Source organism: Apteryx mantelli, chromosome 1, assembly GCF_036417845.1.
Source record: "Apteryx mantelli isolate bAptMan1 chromosome 1, bAptMan1.hap1, whole genome shotgun sequence".
In the NCBI taxonomy this organism is placed as follows: Eukaryota; Metazoa; Chordata; class Aves; order Apterygiformes; family Apterygidae; genus Apteryx; species Apteryx mantelli.
Window position 1 is genome coordinate 160,691,582 of NC_089978.1, and position 19,325 is coordinate 160,710,906.

A 19,325-nucleotide genomic window follows, 5' to 3' on the forward strand; every position below is an offset into this window, starting at 1 on the left:
CTCATGAGACTTATGATCACATTATTCCATGTGGTAAATGTATGGATTATAATTTGAAGGATAGCACTGAATTTTGGATCTTTTCGTTTCACAGTCTATGTGCCTGAAGAAAAAACACGATTAGATAGTTCACCCCCATACCCCAAAGGCTGATGGAAACCCTATCTCAGATCTATATGCCACAAAATACATAAATAATACATGCATTAACTGATTGCTATTTCTTTTTTGGGGGTCTTTTACACATAGTGTTTTAACTTTTTTGTGAAAACTGTACCTATATTGATCATTCCAAAAGTCTAAAATATCACAAGAAGATGGCACAAGTCCATGGTCATGCTGCAAATGGCTTTCTTTGGTCAAGCCATGGGGCCTTTTGGGCATCTTCCAGCTGTAAGGCAGGAGGTGGGCTTAGACTAAAGCACATTCTGAAATGCAGAAGAATCTCGAGAACTTTTCAGGGTTTTAATGACACGTTCTTCCATTCTTCCAATCAAAATCCTGTGATAAAGAATCACCACTGTTCCCTGATAAAGTTAGCCAAATAAACACTTATATCTATGGCTAAAACCTTTTTAAGCTACTGGATAGTGTCAAGCATTCATATGCTGTGCTTTCTGTCTTTTCCTGCAACCCACTGCAATTAAAGTGAGTCAAAAAGCTCTTGTTGTCTTGCAGCCTGATAAGGCCTTCTAAGGGCCATCATTTTAATAACAGCACATTGTTCTTCCCACTAGGATGTGTCCATGAGACCTTAGATGCCATATGAAAGTGTTATATTCTTACAATTGGTTGTTCAGTTGAACAGTTGTCTCAAAACGAGCTGTAATATTAACCACTTTTCTTCAGAAGTATGGAACTTCAAAGAAAGCCAGTTTAATTCAGTGTTTTTGTTCGACCTTATTAAAATGACCTAATTTAAAAGAAACTGCTACTTTTTGAAAGCTTCTGCTTGTCTTGAAGCTGTTTGGAGCAGGGATCACTTTCTTGTTCTGGCTGTTCGCTGCCCAGTGTGGAGCAGTTCTGGCCTGACTGGGACTCCTGCAAGCAAACAAACTTCCAAGCCTGTGTCTCTGCATTACTTTCACCTGACAGTTATCCCTGTGATCATAGTAGGGCCAATGCTTGTTCTTTGAAGTTGGTGGCAGTTATTCTGCTTTTTTAGTATCTGCATGTAACTGTAGCAGAGGACTACCTATCATCACTGGCATGCAAAAGTAAGACATGTTTGGTATGATGTAGCTTGAAAAAGTCAGGCTTCTGAAATATCAGAGCAAATAATAGATAAAGCTTTTGTTTTGTGTGGTTTTTTTTTCTGATTGCTGTTCATCTGTTTCCTTTTTGCTAGTAATTTAGGCTAAATGTATTTTAAGTGTGGTACTGCAAATTACCAGTCCTTGTATTCCAGCATTAAACAAAGCATCGTTAGCTATTTTTGGTCATGGGAGTGCAAAGCTTTGAATTGCTTCGGCAAAGTGAAATTCATTTGAAAAACTCCAGACAGAGAGTTACTGTGTATAAAACAGAGACATACATCTGGCAACAGCTAATTGTTTTTCAGTGTTGCTCTTCATCAGACTTTATTCGGATGCAATAATATGCAGCTCATGTTTCTTGTGAAGAACAAACAAGACATCTTTTCATTACTCAGTTCCTCTGTTCCAGGTATTTCAGTCCTTCCCGTGGAAATTTTGTTTTCTTCCATTGATATTTCAAATTCACTGTTGCTTTTCAAAGGTGATGTGATCCCTGTGTAACTTCACTTTTATGGTCATGGGCTCTGTCCCCGCAGGTGCTGAGGTGGCTCCTGGGAGTGAGCGCCATTCCTGGTCCCCAGGCCGCAGTGGGAAGCGAGGACACCGAAAGCCCTGCAGTGCCTTGCAGGATCTGGCCTCATATGCTGTGGGTTGTGTGGATGTGAGGAAGAGACTTCGGGGTTTGGATTGCAGAGGATTTTTATCATTTATCTACACAAGGCTACCTCATCAGGAGCAGACTGACTCATCTTCTTCCTAGTGACTCACTATATGTTCTTTTTTTTTTTTTCCACACAAGTGGGGGGAAAAAAAGCCTACATTTCTAATGGAAATGCAAAAGGAGAACTAGACTATAGATACCAGTTTATATCAGTAAAAAGGCAAATGCATATTTGGAAGTATTTTTATTACAGGACTCCTGGTATCCTAGGAAATGGATGCTCATGTAGTTTGAGGCAAGAACTGAGTCAAAATGCATATCATTTCAATAGTCAAGCCTGGAGATGGGGCATACTGGCACAGAAATGAAATAACTTGCTTACGGTCATGTAGGGGTTCAGTGCAGAGATGGGTAGAGAATGTCTGCCCTGATTCATCTTTGGTGCTGAACTCATTCAACCACAACCCCTTCTAGGGCGTTTCAACTGAGTTTGTCTTTCTCTTAGCTATTATGCCAGCATAAATCTAATCCATTTTGGATTTCTCTTTCCATGCTAAGTTTGTGTTTGATTAAAGTCTTGCTTGTTTTAATCCCTAATGGTCTGAAGAGCATCTCCCTCTGCCAGTTTCTTTTGTTTACTTGCTTATCTTATGTAAAAGACAGGAATTTTCTCTCAGGAGCGTTTATGCTCATCCTTCATTTCATTTAACTAGAAGGTCTGTCTCCACTCTGGTCTTGCAGCTGTTCAGCAGTGCAACATTGCAGTCATAGCCCTGCCCTCCTGGGTGCTCAAAGACTATATTCTCATGCAATGGGTGTGTAAATAGAGGACCTGATTCACCATGACTAATACAGATGCTGTTCACTTTCCCGTTGGCCAGTCAAGATATTGAATCCAGACTTTTCTGTTTCAAAGACTGTTATCATAAGAAGACTTGATCTGAACTGTGAACAGTGATGTACTGTGATCAGGAACTGAAACAAAAGTCTCTGACTGAACTGTGTGGGGTGTCTTTTTTTTTTTTAAACTGTATTTACACAACCTCTGATAGGATTAGTGAAGTTGGATTTTTAATATCAACCTAAATAATGCTGTGCTAGATCTTAGTAAATGCTTTTTTCCCTGTTTTAAATTCTGTTTTCAGGTATGTTTGTGCCTACTACTGAAACTTTCAGCTAAAACCACACCACAGCTGTCTCTATTTGGAAAAGCCGCTGTAGTGCTTTTGCATTATTCTCTAATGTAAGCTCCCTGGTAAGTCTTGCGTGTACATACATGGTCACCCTGCTGCTGGGGGAAGGCTGTACATCACAGGAGCCTTTGGCTGATGCAGAAGCCTGGATCTGCAGTCTGGCTGCGGAGCCAAAATGGTAGGGCAGGAGTAGACAGCTGATGCGAGCCATTGCGGTCACACAGACTGGTTAAAGCATTTTGCTTTTGAGCGGAAATAAATGAAAAATGTTGGGGAAGGAGATACTACAAGTTCAGTTTCTTCACAGTAGTTCTGTTTCTTTCAGATAGCTTTAAAATAAAATCCTCTGCTGCCCCTGCTTGCTGAGACTAGGCAATCAGGTCTGCATATATTAACTCCCCCTACTTAATGGCTTCTTAAATTCTCTTTTCTTATGTTTAGTACTTGCATTGAGGCAAAAGTGAATGTAAGAACTTACTCTACTGGAAATCTATGTGCATGTGTGCTTACATATGGAAACAGTTGCATTGAACTCTGGCACCTGGTGTGTCCGTAGCAGTGTGGTAGATCTGTGCTCCAGGCTGCATTTGAAGTGTGGGGCTGATGGTGAATTTAAACATAATTTTTGAGGCATCTGTTTTCTTTCAGTCACTGTAACTCACGTTCTTCCTACCTAACCTGATAAAGAATGGAATTGCTAACCTTCATTTTAAGCTACTTCTGATACTGCTTTCTATTAACATAGCAAGGGCTTGTAGCACAGTGCAAGGTTATGGGGTAGGTCTGGCTGGAGGTCAGGGAAGTTGCAGCCACGTCTGGTTTTCTAACTTTACATTCACACGCTTGTAGCTCAGGGAAGGAATGATGGTGTAGGTAGCTCTTTGCTGGTCAGAGCATTTTATCCTGAGGCTTGTTTTCCATGGCTAGCCATGAAATCTTTAGGCTAGTTTGATATCAGAGCAGGGTCAATGTGAAGGGAAAATCTGCCCTCCTCCCTCCACTCGGGAAAAACAAACAAAAAATCAACCCTATTATGTATTATTATAGCTTAGTATAACATGCAATAAGTTATACTGAAGTACATTAACTAGGGGGAGGTGTTTGGTAGGCAGAGCAGCGAATGCTAAATATTTTACTGAAGAATAGGAACTCTTTTAAACAGGAATGACTAATACAGATGCTGTTCACTTTCCCGTTGGCTAATCAAGATATCGAATCCAGACTTTTCTGTTTCAAAGACTGTTATCATAAGAAGACTTGATCTGAATTGTGAACAGTGATGTACTGTGATCAGGAACTGAAACAAAAGTCTGACTGAACCATAGTAGGGTGGTGGCTGTGTGTGTGGTTTGTGTGGGTTTTATTAAAACTTTCTTCATCTTCCAATGCTTCTTGGAAAGTCATTAACAACCCTCAGTCTACAAAATCTATCTAAAGAATTAATTTTTTGTTTACTCCTTGAATTTGTCATGCGTACATTAGTATGAGATGTTGTTTGTTTCTGAGGTAGCTCTTATGAATTTAGTTTAAAGTGTTATTCAAAAGCATGGGATGGATTGTCCTAAACTTGCAAAAAGACGATTCAAGAATGATTGATGGGTTCCTTAAACCACATCTAAGGAACTTTTTCCAAGTATCAAGTACAGAAATACAACAATATATGAAGGGTCCATTTCTTAAAAAAGGGTTTGGGTACCTGTTCTTTATTTCAAGATTTTGGCACCAAGATTTGAGGTTCCCTTGTTTTCGCTTCCTCCTCTTTTCTAAACACTCAGATTTCATTTAGGTGCCTAAAGAAGGACTAGACTATTGCAAAACTTATGAAACATACTGAGGTTCTTCTAGAAATCTGGCTATTTCTTTTGGTGCTTAAGTAAATATACTTTAAGAAAACTGTCCCACGTCCTTGGTTCTCAGCACTTTTCTTGTGGCCCTAGGGAATTTCAGAACTTTTTTTTCTGGTATGTACCATTTACTGCATTGTTGTTGTGACCCAGTGGAATTGCAGAGTGGCAAAGCAACTTGCTCCTTTGCTGACAGTGGAAGTGGTGGAGCTGAGAATAGTTCCCAGAAGTCCTGACTCAAGGGCCCATATTGTTACTGCTGAGAAAATCATTCACTCAGCATGTACTGGAATGGAAATACCCCCCTACCCCCCCAAATCCTTGCATCCATCCTGCAGACCCTCAGTCTGACAAACTAGCTTTATTTTGGACAACCTTCTCTAATAAGCTCTGTGGTACAGATGCTACGTGAGCACATAGGGTGGTCAGAACAGGAATAATGGAACATTTTTGTTGTCACTTTTGAGCCTCTTCAAGAATCAAAGCAGAAGTTCAAATCCTGGTTAATGATAAGTCTGGCACTTGCGTATTATCTGGGTTTTTGGTGCATCTTTTGTATATTGTTCTTCAATTGCTGCTTAACCCAGAGGGAGGCCAAAGTGCATCTCTGCCATGTTGTGTCATTGTGCTGCTGGAGGCAGAATAAATCCTTCTGTGATGGCAAGCAACAAGGAGACCTTGAGATATGATTGGCAATATCACTTTCATTGTACAGTGTCTACTCTGGGGCATGCATGGAGGAAAAATGGCATTATATTAAAGACTAAGCTGTGTTGCATCTTTTTCCCCCCCCCCTTCCTATTTTCCTAAACCTATTTGTGTTCTTTTTCTGCTCACATTTTTTCCCCTACTCATCCTCCAACTGGAGCTGGATACCAGTCTAGTGGTCTTTATGTTGCTGAGTCTTCCTCGTAAACTGCCTGTGCCCTGGTACCATCTGAGGCTTGGGGTACGTGCCTGTACATAGCACAGTGTGGCCATTCCCCCATGGGCACGTTGCTGTGGGCAGGGCTGAACAAATCTGGCGCTCCCGGAGAATTAAGTGTCTAAATATGTATTCAACTTTGAAGTCTTCAGGCTTTTCCGAAGCTGTATTTTCAAGTTTTCCTTCCAGACGCCCTACGTTGCGAGAGGTGTGGAGAGCCGGAGTCTGTAAGTCCTTGCCGCATGCTGAGATGCGCAAGGGGCGCTCCCAAAGGGCCGGCTTCCAGGCCCTGGCAAGCAGCTGGAGGCCAAGTTGCCCACACAGCTTGGCCAGCTTCACCACACGGTAGCTGCCGGGTGCTGTCCTCCTCTTTCCTTCGCTGGTCGTGTTCTGAGGTAGCAGAGCTCTCTGAAGCAGCATCCTGCTTTGGTGGCGGCTTTTCCTCTTGTGCAAAAATCAAGGCCAGGCACAATGCTGTCCTGTGATGTTAATGGAGGCCAAACTAAGCAGCCTTGGACTGCAAGGGAGGAAAATGGCTTCAGACAGGCAATGACAAGGAAGTCCTGGAGGCTTGCTTGCAGTCACTTTAGCGCTCCTGTTTCTCCTAGCTGCAATCCCATATTCTGAATATCTGTCAGTTCTGCTGGGAATACTGTGGGTGAAATCTTTGCAATTTTACAATCCTTCTTCCAAAAATGGGACTAGAAGTTTTTCCAAGGACTGCCTGTATGCAGGTGTGAGACTTCCAGCACTTCCTAGTGATAAGCAGGGTGGAAAGGCTAGGAAACTGCTTTTCGCTCTTGCCTCTCTGAACTTTTGGCTCCTGTCACTGCCCAGCAGGCATAGCCCAAGGGGAGCCTGGATGCTTGGTGCAGCTCCTGCTGTGCCTTGGGCAGATGTGCACCGGAGGATCGTGGCAGCAGGGCTGTCAGTGAGAGCAGCTGCCCAGGAGAGAAGGGAAGCAGGAGGTGAACACACATCCAGCCATCTGCTGCAGAGACAGAGACAAGATTTATTTGACACTCCTACAGTCTGAATCCCTGGACACTGGGGGGAGGAGGAGGAAGAGGGAGGGGGAAGGAGTGTAATTAGTTTAACTGGCCACAGGTGTGTGACAAGCACAAGCTGGAAACAAAACAAATTATGGGACAGATTCTAGACCAGGCTGTTACTTTAAAGAAATAGGTTGTGTACTGGCCTTGGGGCTATATGGCTCTGCAGTGGGGCTTGGTCTGTGGAGATGGATATTTAGTGGTTCAGACTGTAGGAGGGGGGTTTTGAGGAATGGAAGGATTGACCCCACAAAGATGCTTCTAATAAAATGCCTTTGTCCAGTTAGTGCAGTCCCCCCTGAGTCCAACACTCTCATTTGCTCCAAGCACTTTCCAGGGTTGCAGGCAAGCCATTTACAGATCTCTGCAATGAGATGGAGACAACTGATCTCCACCAGGCTGCTTGCAAGGTGGAAAACCTTTTTGTGACTTTACTAGGCCCCTTAAGTGGAAAGCATGGCATACCACAGCTGGCCTGTGCAGAGCAGACGTTGGCTCAGCCCACCGAGGGCCTTTTATATCTGTGAAGAGTCTGAACAGAGGTAGAGAGCTTTTCTGGCTGACACCTGGGGCCTTCCCATGGCAGCAATTGGTTGTACCAAAGACCTCTTGATCCCTGTCCTAAGGGCTTTGCTTAAACAAATGACAAAGAAAAAGGTGGGAGAGGGAGCATCAGCACCCCAAGGGGTTGTCCCAGCCCCTGGGGGTGCAGCTGGCAAAAACCAAGCACCTCATAGATCCCAGGTTTATTGGGTGTCCTGCAAAGATGAATCTTGCTGCTGCTTTCTAAGCCTCTCACTGGGCTTGGCTCTTTTAAGAGCCAATTCTAATTTTGAGTTCCGTGTGAAGTTTACTGTTGAGTTATTTTACACGTTATACACTTTCTCATAAGAACTTACAGGAAGCTGCATTGTGACTTCCCATGTGTTTATTGCATTGCCATTTTAACGGCTGTAAAGGAAATACCTTTCTGGAACACTAATCTTAATTTACTTTCTTCTGAAAAGGAAAGTACAGAGCATAGTCTGTTACAGCTCACTTTTGATCTGCAGAAGATCATACTCAAATAGAGATTTTGGCAGAATTTTGTTCCAAACTTGCAAAAAAAAAAAAAAAACCTCTTGGGATGGGGACAGAAGAATCTGAGAGAGGGAAATGCATAGAAAAGGTAAGTGTATTCTGAATCTAATGCATTATTGACATTGAATTGAAAGACAGATTTAACTCCTGTCCTGGACTCGGCAGTCTGTTATTACACCGTACCCTCAGTGCAGCTGTCTGTTCTAGATAAATGGCTGTGTGTCCTGCACATACAAGGTATAAGACTACTATTCACAGTAGGTAGCACCTTGCTCTGCAGGTAGTCCCATCAGCTTCAGTGAAACTACTTGTTGTGAATGGTATTAAGCAGTGTGAACAAGGGCACAGTTCAGCTGTTTCATTGGCAGCAGATTGGGGCTGTATGGTTACTGCCTCTGCTTGATTATTTTTGCTGCCACTTTCTGCCCTGTCTGTCAGGCAATCGCCCTGTTTTAGGTGGCTTATGGTTTGTCTGACCGTGCTCTATGGATTATTTGTGTTTTAACCTACTTTATTTCACAGGACTAAATGAAGGCGCAGGTAGGCATATTTTTATTCCCCTAACTCAGTGTTTTTTGAAGTTAACCCTCACTTTCCCATTGTGGGGACAGTGACAGGAATAAGTTACCACACAGGCCATATAGTGTACTGACTAGCCCACAGCTGCAAGTAAAAAATGCTCTTGTTCCTCCATCTCCTGTCAAGAGTTGGCGTCCTGTGAGTTAGCTGTGAGTTGCACACCACTGGCTCTCCTGCTCCACATCCCCAAATCAGCTCCCTCCTAGCCCAGGTCTAATATGTGACTTCTTAGTGGATCTGTTGACCAGTGGTGGATCTGCCTAACAAGTAGGGGCAAGAGAGAGGCTGGAGCTGCACCACAACCTGAGGATCGTGCCTCTCAGGGCTCAAAGGAGTCCTACCAGGGAGGTGGGTCTGCAGCTACAAACCAGTGCTGCAGCCGCCCGCCTGCCTTGTGACCCAGTGTGTCCTCCTGCATTGTGAAAGAAGATCCTGGGAAGATCAAAGTGACTGTATTGAATTTTTGCTGCAGTGAGCAGCGTCATTGCCAGATCTTGTCACATGAGCCTCTGTCTGGATGTCCTTGGATGTAAACTATAGGGTACTGAAATTCTTCATAAAGTCTGTGTGCTTTAATAACAATTATTTGTCACACTTTTGGTTTTACAGTGGTAGCATACGGCACTGCGCTTTCCTGCAAGGTTCAGATGGATATCTTAAATTAAAACAAGACCTGCAGTAGTGTGTAAAAATGAATTTAGAAGTAATTTAAAGAACTTAGCAAGCTGCAGTTCTCCATGAGGGTGTTCTCTGTTTCAAAGAGATGACTGCTACTTATGGCAAGACATCTGTTATCTGAACAGTCTGCAAGGCACTGAACAATAGGCCTGTTCTTTGGCAGGCCTCCATAGTCACCAGTATCCGAGAATAGTATATGGAAGAGTCTCCACTGAATAGCAGTTGGTGTTGATGTATGCAGGCAGGTGCGTATTTTAATTCTTTGTAGTGTGAAGTGCAAGACTCTTAGCTGGTTCGGTTTCTACCGCAGGCCTACTCAGTTCATAATCTGATTCTGGTACGCTGTCAGAGAATAAATTTTACATCCCTTACATCCAGATGGCTAAACAGCCACCTGGAGCAGTAGAATCCACTTAACCTTTTAGCAGCAGGCTCACAGGGATGCTTGTTTATTCTAGGGACACTGTCTTTTAACTTCCTTTCTTTCGTCTTCCCTGTCAGCATCCCTTCGTGCAGTGTTGAATCTCTGGTGTCAGATGAGGGTCAGCACATGTGGCGGCTTTCTCCTTGTGGGAGGCATTCATAGCCTCTCCTGTCTGCTGCTTATGTTCCCGAGACATCTAGGAACAAGATATCTTGGAGAATCCTATGTCAGGTTTGGTTCAAAGTTGTCAGTGGGCTTTGAACTTAATAGGAAGAGAAACATGCATGGATAGGGCTGTGTCTGCACAGAAATAGTTTCTTATGGTTGGAGCAAAAGAAGCCTATGGCTTGTAAGGTATTTCTTCCTATGCCTATCAACTGAGTTTGCTGGAACTGACAATTTCTGTACCACTGGAAACATTGAAGCTTGGGTGGAAAAACCCAAGGCTGCTGCAATTCAAACTAGAAGTCAGACTTTGAGCTTCGCATTGGTTTCCTTGATGCTACTGATTTCTATGCAAGTAGTCTTTCAGATGTCTTGAGATTGAGATTGCTGGCTTTGAGTCCAGGCTGTGTGTACAGGGAGAAAATTGTGCCATTTTAAAAACTATTATTCATGATTCTCTAATTCCTTGTATCACTGATTTAGTTAAGTTTTCTGAAAAGAAGAAATTGTCTAGTAACAGGTCAACAATAATATGCAATAGAAACACCCTGCCAGGAGGCTCCTCCAGGGACCAGTGAGGTCCCTGGAAAATACTGTAGCTGAGTGTATCCCTTTTTAGGGAAGAAGGATCAGGAGGGGGGAGCCAGAAATCAGGGGCAAACCTTCAGCTGGTATGAATTGATGTTATTTGTGATCAGACTTTGAATAGCAAGTCTGATGTAGAACAGGCAAGAGGTTGTAAAGATGAAACAAGGGAATTGACAAATAGAGTAAGCGAAAGCCAACACAAACACACAAGTATCTTCTGTTGCCCACAGTTTAGTAGAAAACTATCCTGTTTGGGAGTGGAGTTGCTTCTGAGTGCATATTCTCTACTAAACAGAATATTTTACAGCCCCAAATCTGGTCTAGACAGTCTAGCCACAGCATTTTAACGTTCTTCTGAGATCATTAAAAAAATAAAATCCAGTCATATTTGAACAAATGGCTTTTCATTGAATGTGCACCCCAGCTTCAGCCATAGGGTGACAACTAAAAGGTTCTTTTTTCACTGGTGAATTGGCTGCCAAGGAAGAGAAGAATTGTCCTGTGGACTAGATGTTGGGGAACAGGAGGAGGCCTTTTCTTTCCGATAGCTGCTCATTTATTAATATCAGCCCAACAGCAGACTGCAGAGGCTTAGGCTACAGCTCTTTTTGCTTTAGGTCAGAATCTGACCTCATGAGTTCCTGTAAAAATCTCCTGTAATTCCAGTTGCTTCAATACTGATACTAATTTTGGAAGTGGCTTGCCCAGAGCAGTCAAGGAATAGATTCTGTCTCAATCCTTAGTAAACCTAAGAATAAAAAAGTAGAAGTTTAGTTAAAATTCCTAAAAGTTCTTCTTCCTACATAGTTCCTATTGCTTGTAATAAAATGGTTGATGTGGCTGAAAATAAGCACCCATTTAAGGGTTTGCAGTACTGGACCCTAGAAAAGGGGCAGAGCCCTCAGAAAAGTATGTTTTCCCATCCTCTGTTCTCGATAGTGGAACTTGTAACGTGGACTGCAACACTGGGCCTATTTTTGCCCCTGAACAATAAATATCCTGCTTGAACACTGTTCAGTGTTCAGCCTTTAAAAACAAAAAAAAAGGGAAGGGTAACCAACCCTGCACCATCCTGTCTGATGTACTTAAAATTCAGGTTCCAAAGATAGCTTCAAATGAAGGGTAATTCTATATACTTTTATATTTTTGCATTCATGCAGTTTCCAGGAATATCATGAAAACTATTCTTGAAGAAGAAAAAAGCACACTACTATTTTTTCTGGGCTATCTCCAAAAAGCTGTGCCAAAATGTTCAAGTATGGATGTGTGAAGTTAGGCACCTGCTGGTAAGCTAGTAAAATTTTGTGCTGGAGATAGGATTTCTTCCCCCTGTTGCTGCTGGAGACTTATTGCTGCCATTGAGATCAGTAAGAGAAGCAGGTACTTGGTGTTCTGCAAAATCAGGCTATATTTTTACTTTATAAAGTAAAAAAAAAAAAAAAAAGTATGCTAGAAATGTTAGTATGTATTTAAAGTCCTGGAGTGTATGGTGAATATCTGTACGTATTGTACTGCAGTGTTTTGGCAGACTTTTAAAACATCTACAGATTTTTGTTGTTGCTGTTGGTCTACAAGATGAGCAAAGCTAGAGAAGATCTGTTCCTGCTGCAATTTTCTCTCATGTTTCTGTTCTTGGTTATTCACTTGTAGTATGGCTGGAGCTGTAGCTAAGCCGTGATCTGTGAAAGAGGATAATTACTGATGCCTTAGGCTCACATGTGTGTGCTGTTCAAGCACTTGCTTCTGTTTTAATTCTGATGAAATACTTCTGGTTCCTGTGCAAGCATTTGTTTTGTTTAAGTTTTGTGGGTGCTATGGTAGGCATCAGCCAAATCCCCATGTAGGGAAACATTTCACAGCCACAGGTCAAAGAATTAATACAGACACATCAAAACTTAGTCACCAGAAGGAAACCATATACTTTAATGTGAAGTGAGAAGAGCATATATGTGTACATAATGAATGAAGCAAAGGTGGGGAAAACCCACCCACACCATAGTGTGCCTGGAACATCTGTTGGTCTGTGGGATATGCAAAGATCATGTTATCTCTTGGAATTAGACATAAGGACTAAGAGACATATAACCTGTCCTTAAAAAAATTCAGACTCAATAGAAGATTCTTTTATGGAGGGAGCAGGTAAGAAATGAACTAAACCATGTGGTAATTTTCCCATCTTTTGGGGACTTAAAATCAGTTCTGATTTGTTTTTTGATAGAGATTAGGCCCAATTTAATGATGGATCCCTGAATGCAAGGATCCCTGAATGTGCTCTGCTGTGCAGTGCAGGAGGTCAGATTAGATGGTCATCGTGGTCTATTATAGCTGTTTAATGTCTGTACAAAAAAAAAAAAAAAAGAAAACAACCCCCCCCACCCCCAAACCCTAAAAACCCTTAAAACTGGGTAAGGGAACAAAAATATATCCAAACTTCTTGTCTGATTCCAAGATGTCTCTTTAATCCGTCACATTCTCTAACTAGCCTTCCTTTCTTTCCTTGGTGGCTTTAGGCACATAGGCTGCATTAGCTTTTCTGTAGTATTTTATATTTGTAAAACACTTTACCATCTCACAGTGACCTAGTGAAAATCAATCTCTTTTCTGCCAAAAAGATTGCGAGGAGCTCAGGGCCCCATCAGCAATAAAGCGGTGCTAGTGAGTGCTGTGAGTGGAGGGATAGGTGCACATACTGCTCAATTTCTTTCCTTGCTTGTATGGAGAGGATGCAAGCGTGCCAGTGCTGTTCAGAAAGCTCCTGGAGGATAGCCAGAGGTAGTGGAGGTGTGCCCAGGTGTGCCTGTTCAATGCCTCATTTCACTGCTATTGCTTGCTAATGGGACATGGATGGGGACATGGACATGGATGGGGAGACCGAGCTATTCATAGCCAAAACTTATTTTTCACTGTACTCAGCAGAGTACCTGATGTTAATCTTGACAGCTTCAGCTGTCCCCTTCCTTGCACTGCCCCTTGCTGTGGTCGTAGTGGAGTGCCCATGTTAAGCAAGGGCCAGCTGGGTCTGCGATCTCAGGGGGTGCCTTGAAGTGCATGTGTGCTGTGGCAAGGGAGGAGTGTTTGTTCACCCCCACTGTTTGAAATCCCTATTGAGCTTTACTGAGTTGCTCCATGAAAATGTCAGAGGTGCTGTTCTCCAGATTAAATGCAGAGCCCCAGCTACCTGTGGTCTGCTGAAATTTTGTTGCAGCTTAAGTTTAGTGTGGGAGTGCCCCGAAGTGTTCCAGATTACATTTATCTGTAGACACTTCCCCTGAAATTATAGTTGGTCAGGTTTTCTCCCTTCTGTGCTATGCTCTAGCATCAACTGCGAAGCTGCCTGCCCATCAGTGTAGGTTCTAGGCTGTCACCGACTGCTAATCCCTTCCCTCTGTCCTTAGATTTCTTCTGGCATCTAGTGTATTTTCCCAGTTTTGTGGAGCGCATTGCCAAATTGAAAGCTTCTTCCAAGCGCTTCTCAGGTGCAAGTATAGCGCAGGCAGAAAGACCTTGGGGTGTCCCCAGCTACCATCTGCAGTGCTGGATGAAGCTCATGCTAGTTTTATTTTGGGACCTGCAAGTCTCTGAAGAGGATCTGGTTCACCTGTTGCTTCATACAGATATTAAATAACTACTAGTGATGAAAGGATTGCTTTGCTATAACTGTCATTGTCAAAAAACTTGTCACAAAAAAGTAATTTACTCTTTCATATCTAATTAAGTGTTACTTTCATCCTGAGGCTTTCTCTTCTTATTTCTTTCTTGTCTGGATTAAAAGTCTTAAAACCAGATACTAATACTGATGCCTACCGCTTGGGAAAGCAGAGAGCTTATATGAATTATTTTGAGTATATCATTTACTTTGCTTCATACATCAAAGCAATCCCGCTTTAAAAAAAGGAAGGAAAAAGATAATTAGGAAAACATGAAAAGTACAAGAGAAACATTGTGTAATTAAGAACAAAATTCTTATACCACTCTATATGGGAATTAACTCCAGAGAATTTAGGAAAGCATGTTTTTATAATGAGAACTTAAGCTAAACAGATTGGCCTCTTTATAAAAAAGAAAACATCTGATTAGAGGTTATAATTGCCTACACAAGGCGAAGAGATCTGATCCTGGGGGGTGCTTTTCTTCCCATGGTTCCAAGTTAGTTAGCAAAACTCAAAGTGAGGGGGGTCGGGAACATTTTAACAGTGAAGCAGTGGAACCAATTATCAATGGTGTGATAAATGCTCCAAGTAACTGAGGATTTATTTAAATTGCGTATGATTCTAAATAATGTGCTCTACTCTAACAGGAAGTTGTTGAGCACAGTAAAGAAAGCTGTAGTGAAAATGGAGGCTTGTTTTATGCAGAAGGTCAATGGCCTTGAGCCCGTTTTAATGCAAACTGAGATCTATTCAAAGATTTAGTTAATGGACCTTTTCTTGGATTTAGATGTATGTACGGTAGATCAGAATTTGTCTTTTAATCATCAATTCATAAATTCATAGTAGGGAAGAAATATACTACTGCTCTGTATTTATTAAGCAGGACAGCAAAATCTCTACCTCTGAAAATCCTGAACTATCAAAATCTATAGGCAAAGGCAACAGCCTGTGTTCAGTTCTCAGTTGAAGCTCCCATGGACTATATAAGACCTCTGTGATTTGGTTTTATTTTTGTTCCCCAACTGAAAGCCAAATGTGATTTTTATGGGTTTGGAAAGCTTGTGGGTTCTTGGCTGCTTCTGTGATGTTTAACGCTAAAGGAGAAAACTCTGGGTTGCCTGTGTGAAATGTCTTTAGCAATGAGATCTCTGTACAGTTGAGAGCAACCAGGTTATTATTCCTTGAAATCACATAGAAAAACTTGCAACTTCTGTGGAGTGACTTGTGGTGAGACATGCAGATTGAGATTACATTTGTAGCAAGTCTTTTTAGTTTATTGTGAGTTTCCAGGAAAATCTGTGTTAATTCGGAAGTGGCTCAGGAGCTTTGCATCCTAAGGCCTCAGAGGAGGAATGATGCTGTCTGTCACTGTGACCTTCGATGTGAATTTGAATTCCAATTCCCGCTCTGTGATGTGTTCCTGATGTGACTTGGGTTGCCCAGTTCCTCAAAGTCGGGCACGTGCCTCTCCTCGAAGTTCATGCATAGCTGCTGCCACGCTGCTTTCTGAGGGCTGAACTGTCGCCTCTCCCTGCCTCTGTTCCCGCTCTGCGAAAAGCAGTTGCTAATGCTTCGGGACACCCGCTGAGGATACAGAGGATAGATGTGTTATGGCAGGATAGGTGGTGGGGGTGGTACCCTGGGCTAGTTCCTGAGAAGCACTGGCTGTGTTTGGGGTATGCAGGCACACAGTGCTTGAGGGTGGCAAGTCCCTGGTCCTGCACTGTGGCTTGTAACTCCTGTTATAGTACAATATTACATGATAAGCTTGCTCGCTCTCTCAAAGAAAAGCGATGCAGAATTTGCCTTTGCAAGATTAAGTTATGTTCTGCTTCCCATAAAAACAAACACACTTTATAAATTCAAAGAGAGAGAGAGAGAAAGTATGGTGTCTTTTGATCACACTTAAATGATTTACGCTATTAATTTTGTGGAACTGCACTTATTCCTTTTATAAACTGGGCAAGCTAGTTGTCATGGAAATTTTAGGGGTAAACAAAATGCCCTGTGAAGATGAAATGATTTTGATATCCCCGTGGCAGATTAAATAGTTTAGTGTGGAGCATTAATATTTATAGAGATTGGTAGTAATAGAATTGAATTTGATGACTAACCCTTGTACCTTTGTAATTACAGATATAATTTGTTAGCTATGTAAATGATATCAATGTATACACAGAATGTTAACCCAAATAGAGATAAAAATATCCAACTGTTCTTATGCTTGTACTTTTTATTCAGTAACAGTTGTATCTATTTTGCTATGGCAGAGCAGTTACCAAAATGGTTCTATCTTATTCCAGTAGAAGTTACAAGAAGAAATTTCTGACCTTTAACAGTAGCAAAATCTGTTCCAGTGTTAACACTTTCAAGTAACGTTTCTCAGGATAATAATGTGGTATGGTTACACTGTGTCTATTTTGACATTTAGTGGAACTTTTATCTTGCCTTTTGAAAGGACCACTTAAAAAATACAGAGAGAGTGCTTCTGAAATTTTGAAGATAATTTTTTAAATGGATTCTACGGTCTATGGATATTTAAGGCAGAAAGGAAGAAGTAAGAAATCACAGCCTTTTAATATGTTAATGTTTAATATGTTCTTCTCCGAATAAAGTTACATATTGCTTATTGTTCACTTATTGGATGTACTTAACTTTTAAGCTGAATGCTTCCTAGGCTTGTTGGTGTGCAGAGTCTACAGGTTATGTCTTAGCAAACTTCTCATTCAGAGGCTTTCTGTCAATTTAGTTGCATCAAATATTTTGAATTTCTTTCATATGTTCATGTTTTAGTGTTTAACTAATCTGAGCTTGTACAACTGATTTATGGTCCATACTGTATCCACTTTATTTAAAATGCTGGGCATTGGGTACCTGCTTTTTAAAATAATGTGTATATTTAGCTTTATTTCATGAAGATGGGTTTTTAGCAACTTCAGCACACAAGCCCTCTTGAAAGATAATTGGAGATATTCTCCTGAGTCCTCTAGACCTTTTTGAAATCTCACCTGAAATTCTCAAATATTTCTTAGACAGACATGGTACATTGGAATAGCTCATTTCTTTGTAGAGGATGAAGAATATGGCTTAGAAGAAAATGTCCCTTGAGGACTTTGAGAATATTTATTCTGGTATAGTAGCCAGAAAAAACTTTAAATCAAGCTCTGTCCACAAAGAGTTTCTTTGTGGTTTTGACAAACAACTGTGTTAATTTTTTTTGTGCGTTTACTTACTAATTTCAGTCCAGAAATATAAGTTTGTTACTATATGTAGGAGGCATTGCTGGGCCTCTGAGCAGAAAGCTAGATTATATGGAACATCTCTTTGCTCCCTGTTCTTCTGTGTTGTCTTGTTCTTGTGAGGTCTTGGTTCAATTTTTGGCAGCAGTAGCTGGAATAGAAGATTTCTCCCTTTTGTTTTCCCTGCTGTGCTGCTGCTCTTTGGGACGGTGGGTCTGTGAAATTCAGTCTGAAGAATGAACACACACACACCCCCACACACCCCCACACAGTAAGGGTAAATGTGGAACAAATCGGCAACCTAAGAGGCCACTGATTTCTTGTTCACATTTTTTTCTTCCCTCCCCTTTGTGCACTGTGCAATAAAGAAACTACAGCCTGGAGAACAGGAGGTTTGAAGGGTAAATTAGCAGAGCTGAAAACTGGATTATAACAAGAGTGATTTTATATTTCTGTTCATCCTTGTCTTGTTGCTTTGGTGTCTGGGTATTGCATTACTGAAGACTGCATATGGAGTTGTATGTTCCTCACCAACAGGCAAGATAGAGCAGCACAGCCCGAGTCCTGAAATCTGCCCTGGGTCTTATTGGGCGTGCAGGTCCCAGGAACTATGTGACACATTCTTGAGTGCCATCTACTGGCATCTGCATCTGTTAACTATTTACAGATATATAGACAGAGGGAACATGGGCCAAATCTAGATGTGGTTTTCCCGCCTCTCCATGTGATATCTGTCATAGGATGACAGCTAATGGGAAAGGACCTGTTCGGTGCTGTGTCTGCAGGGTTGGAGACCTCCCTTGCACTCGTGTCTGTCCTCTCTCGCCAACCTGCCGAGACTCATGTGAGAGAGACCCAAAAGGGACCGGTGGCTGGTTCAGTACTGTTCAACATCAGTATCTCTATTACTGCAGTTTCATGATCCTTTCTTTTTGGAGAATCTTGTTCTCAACTCTAACAATTTAGAGGGAAGGATGGATACCAAATCCATATAGGAAGCAAATAATGTCCAGACTAAAACAAAAAGCATTTAGTGCTATCCATATCAAGGAATTTTTTTTTTTTTTTAGTTACAGGCAAAAATAAGAAAACTTTGTTTAAAAAAAAATCAAAAATTATTTTTGAAGGATCCAAGTTTCATGGATGTTGAAATCCTGATACTTCATGATCCTGTTCTCTTTTATAGACTGGATCCTTATTCAAGTTATATCTCTTACCACTAGGGCCTCCCTTCTTCCTTCATGGGAGAGTTGCATGGTCACAGAACACATTGTATTTAAAGCCCACCTAATGAAGTAGTTCAGTCCATAAAAGCAAACATAGCTATGAGGCATTTGTAGTCATTTTCCTGCAAGAGCAATGCAGCAGCAGTTCTAAAATATTCTTGTATTTTAGGTTTTGCATTTTCAGTTTTTCAGTGAGCAGTTTTCCTTGAAAACCAGATATTAATGGAAGAATTCACTCTCTGTAAAAACCCCCAATTTTTCTATTACAAAAATCAATGTGAAAGTGAAAATTTTCATCCAGCCCTAACAATGAGGTAATTTCTGATTTAGCTTATATTGCTGGTATACCAGTCTTTCAGAGCCTCACATGCCAATAGGTTGCCTAGCTCTTTAGGGGCTGTTAATGAAACTGTTGGAAATGAATGCTTTTCTTGGCTCCTTTCAGGAGCTTCTTCCCCTCACCCCATTCTATTTAAGCTCCTTTTGTTTTGTAGTTCTTATCTTCTTTTGGCCATAATTTCCTCTTCTAAAGCTAAAATGGTATAATTTGTGGTTTTACTCTAGACAAAAAATTCCATGTGTGTGTAAGAAGGGGTGTAGACAAAAATAGCATCAGCCTAGTAGACCTAGCATCAAGATAGTAGAGTGACATCTTGTGTGTTGCACCAGTGAGGGTATAGCTGTAGGCAGTTCGCAGGTCCAAGGAGATGTTGTTCCCTCGTGCTACTGCCTTTCAGAGGGCTGCGCACTGGAAGATATTGAGGT

General features: G+C 41.5%; 1 protein-coding gene across 2 annotated transcripts in view; it reads left to right on the top strand.

Moving 5' to 3' along the window:
* CHST11 (carbohydrate sulfotransferase 11) overlaps positions 1-19,325 on the top strand; it is a 178,194-nt gene that overhangs the window by 26,114 nt on the left and 132,755 nt on the right. The gene's annotated exons all lie outside the window — the stretch shown is intronic.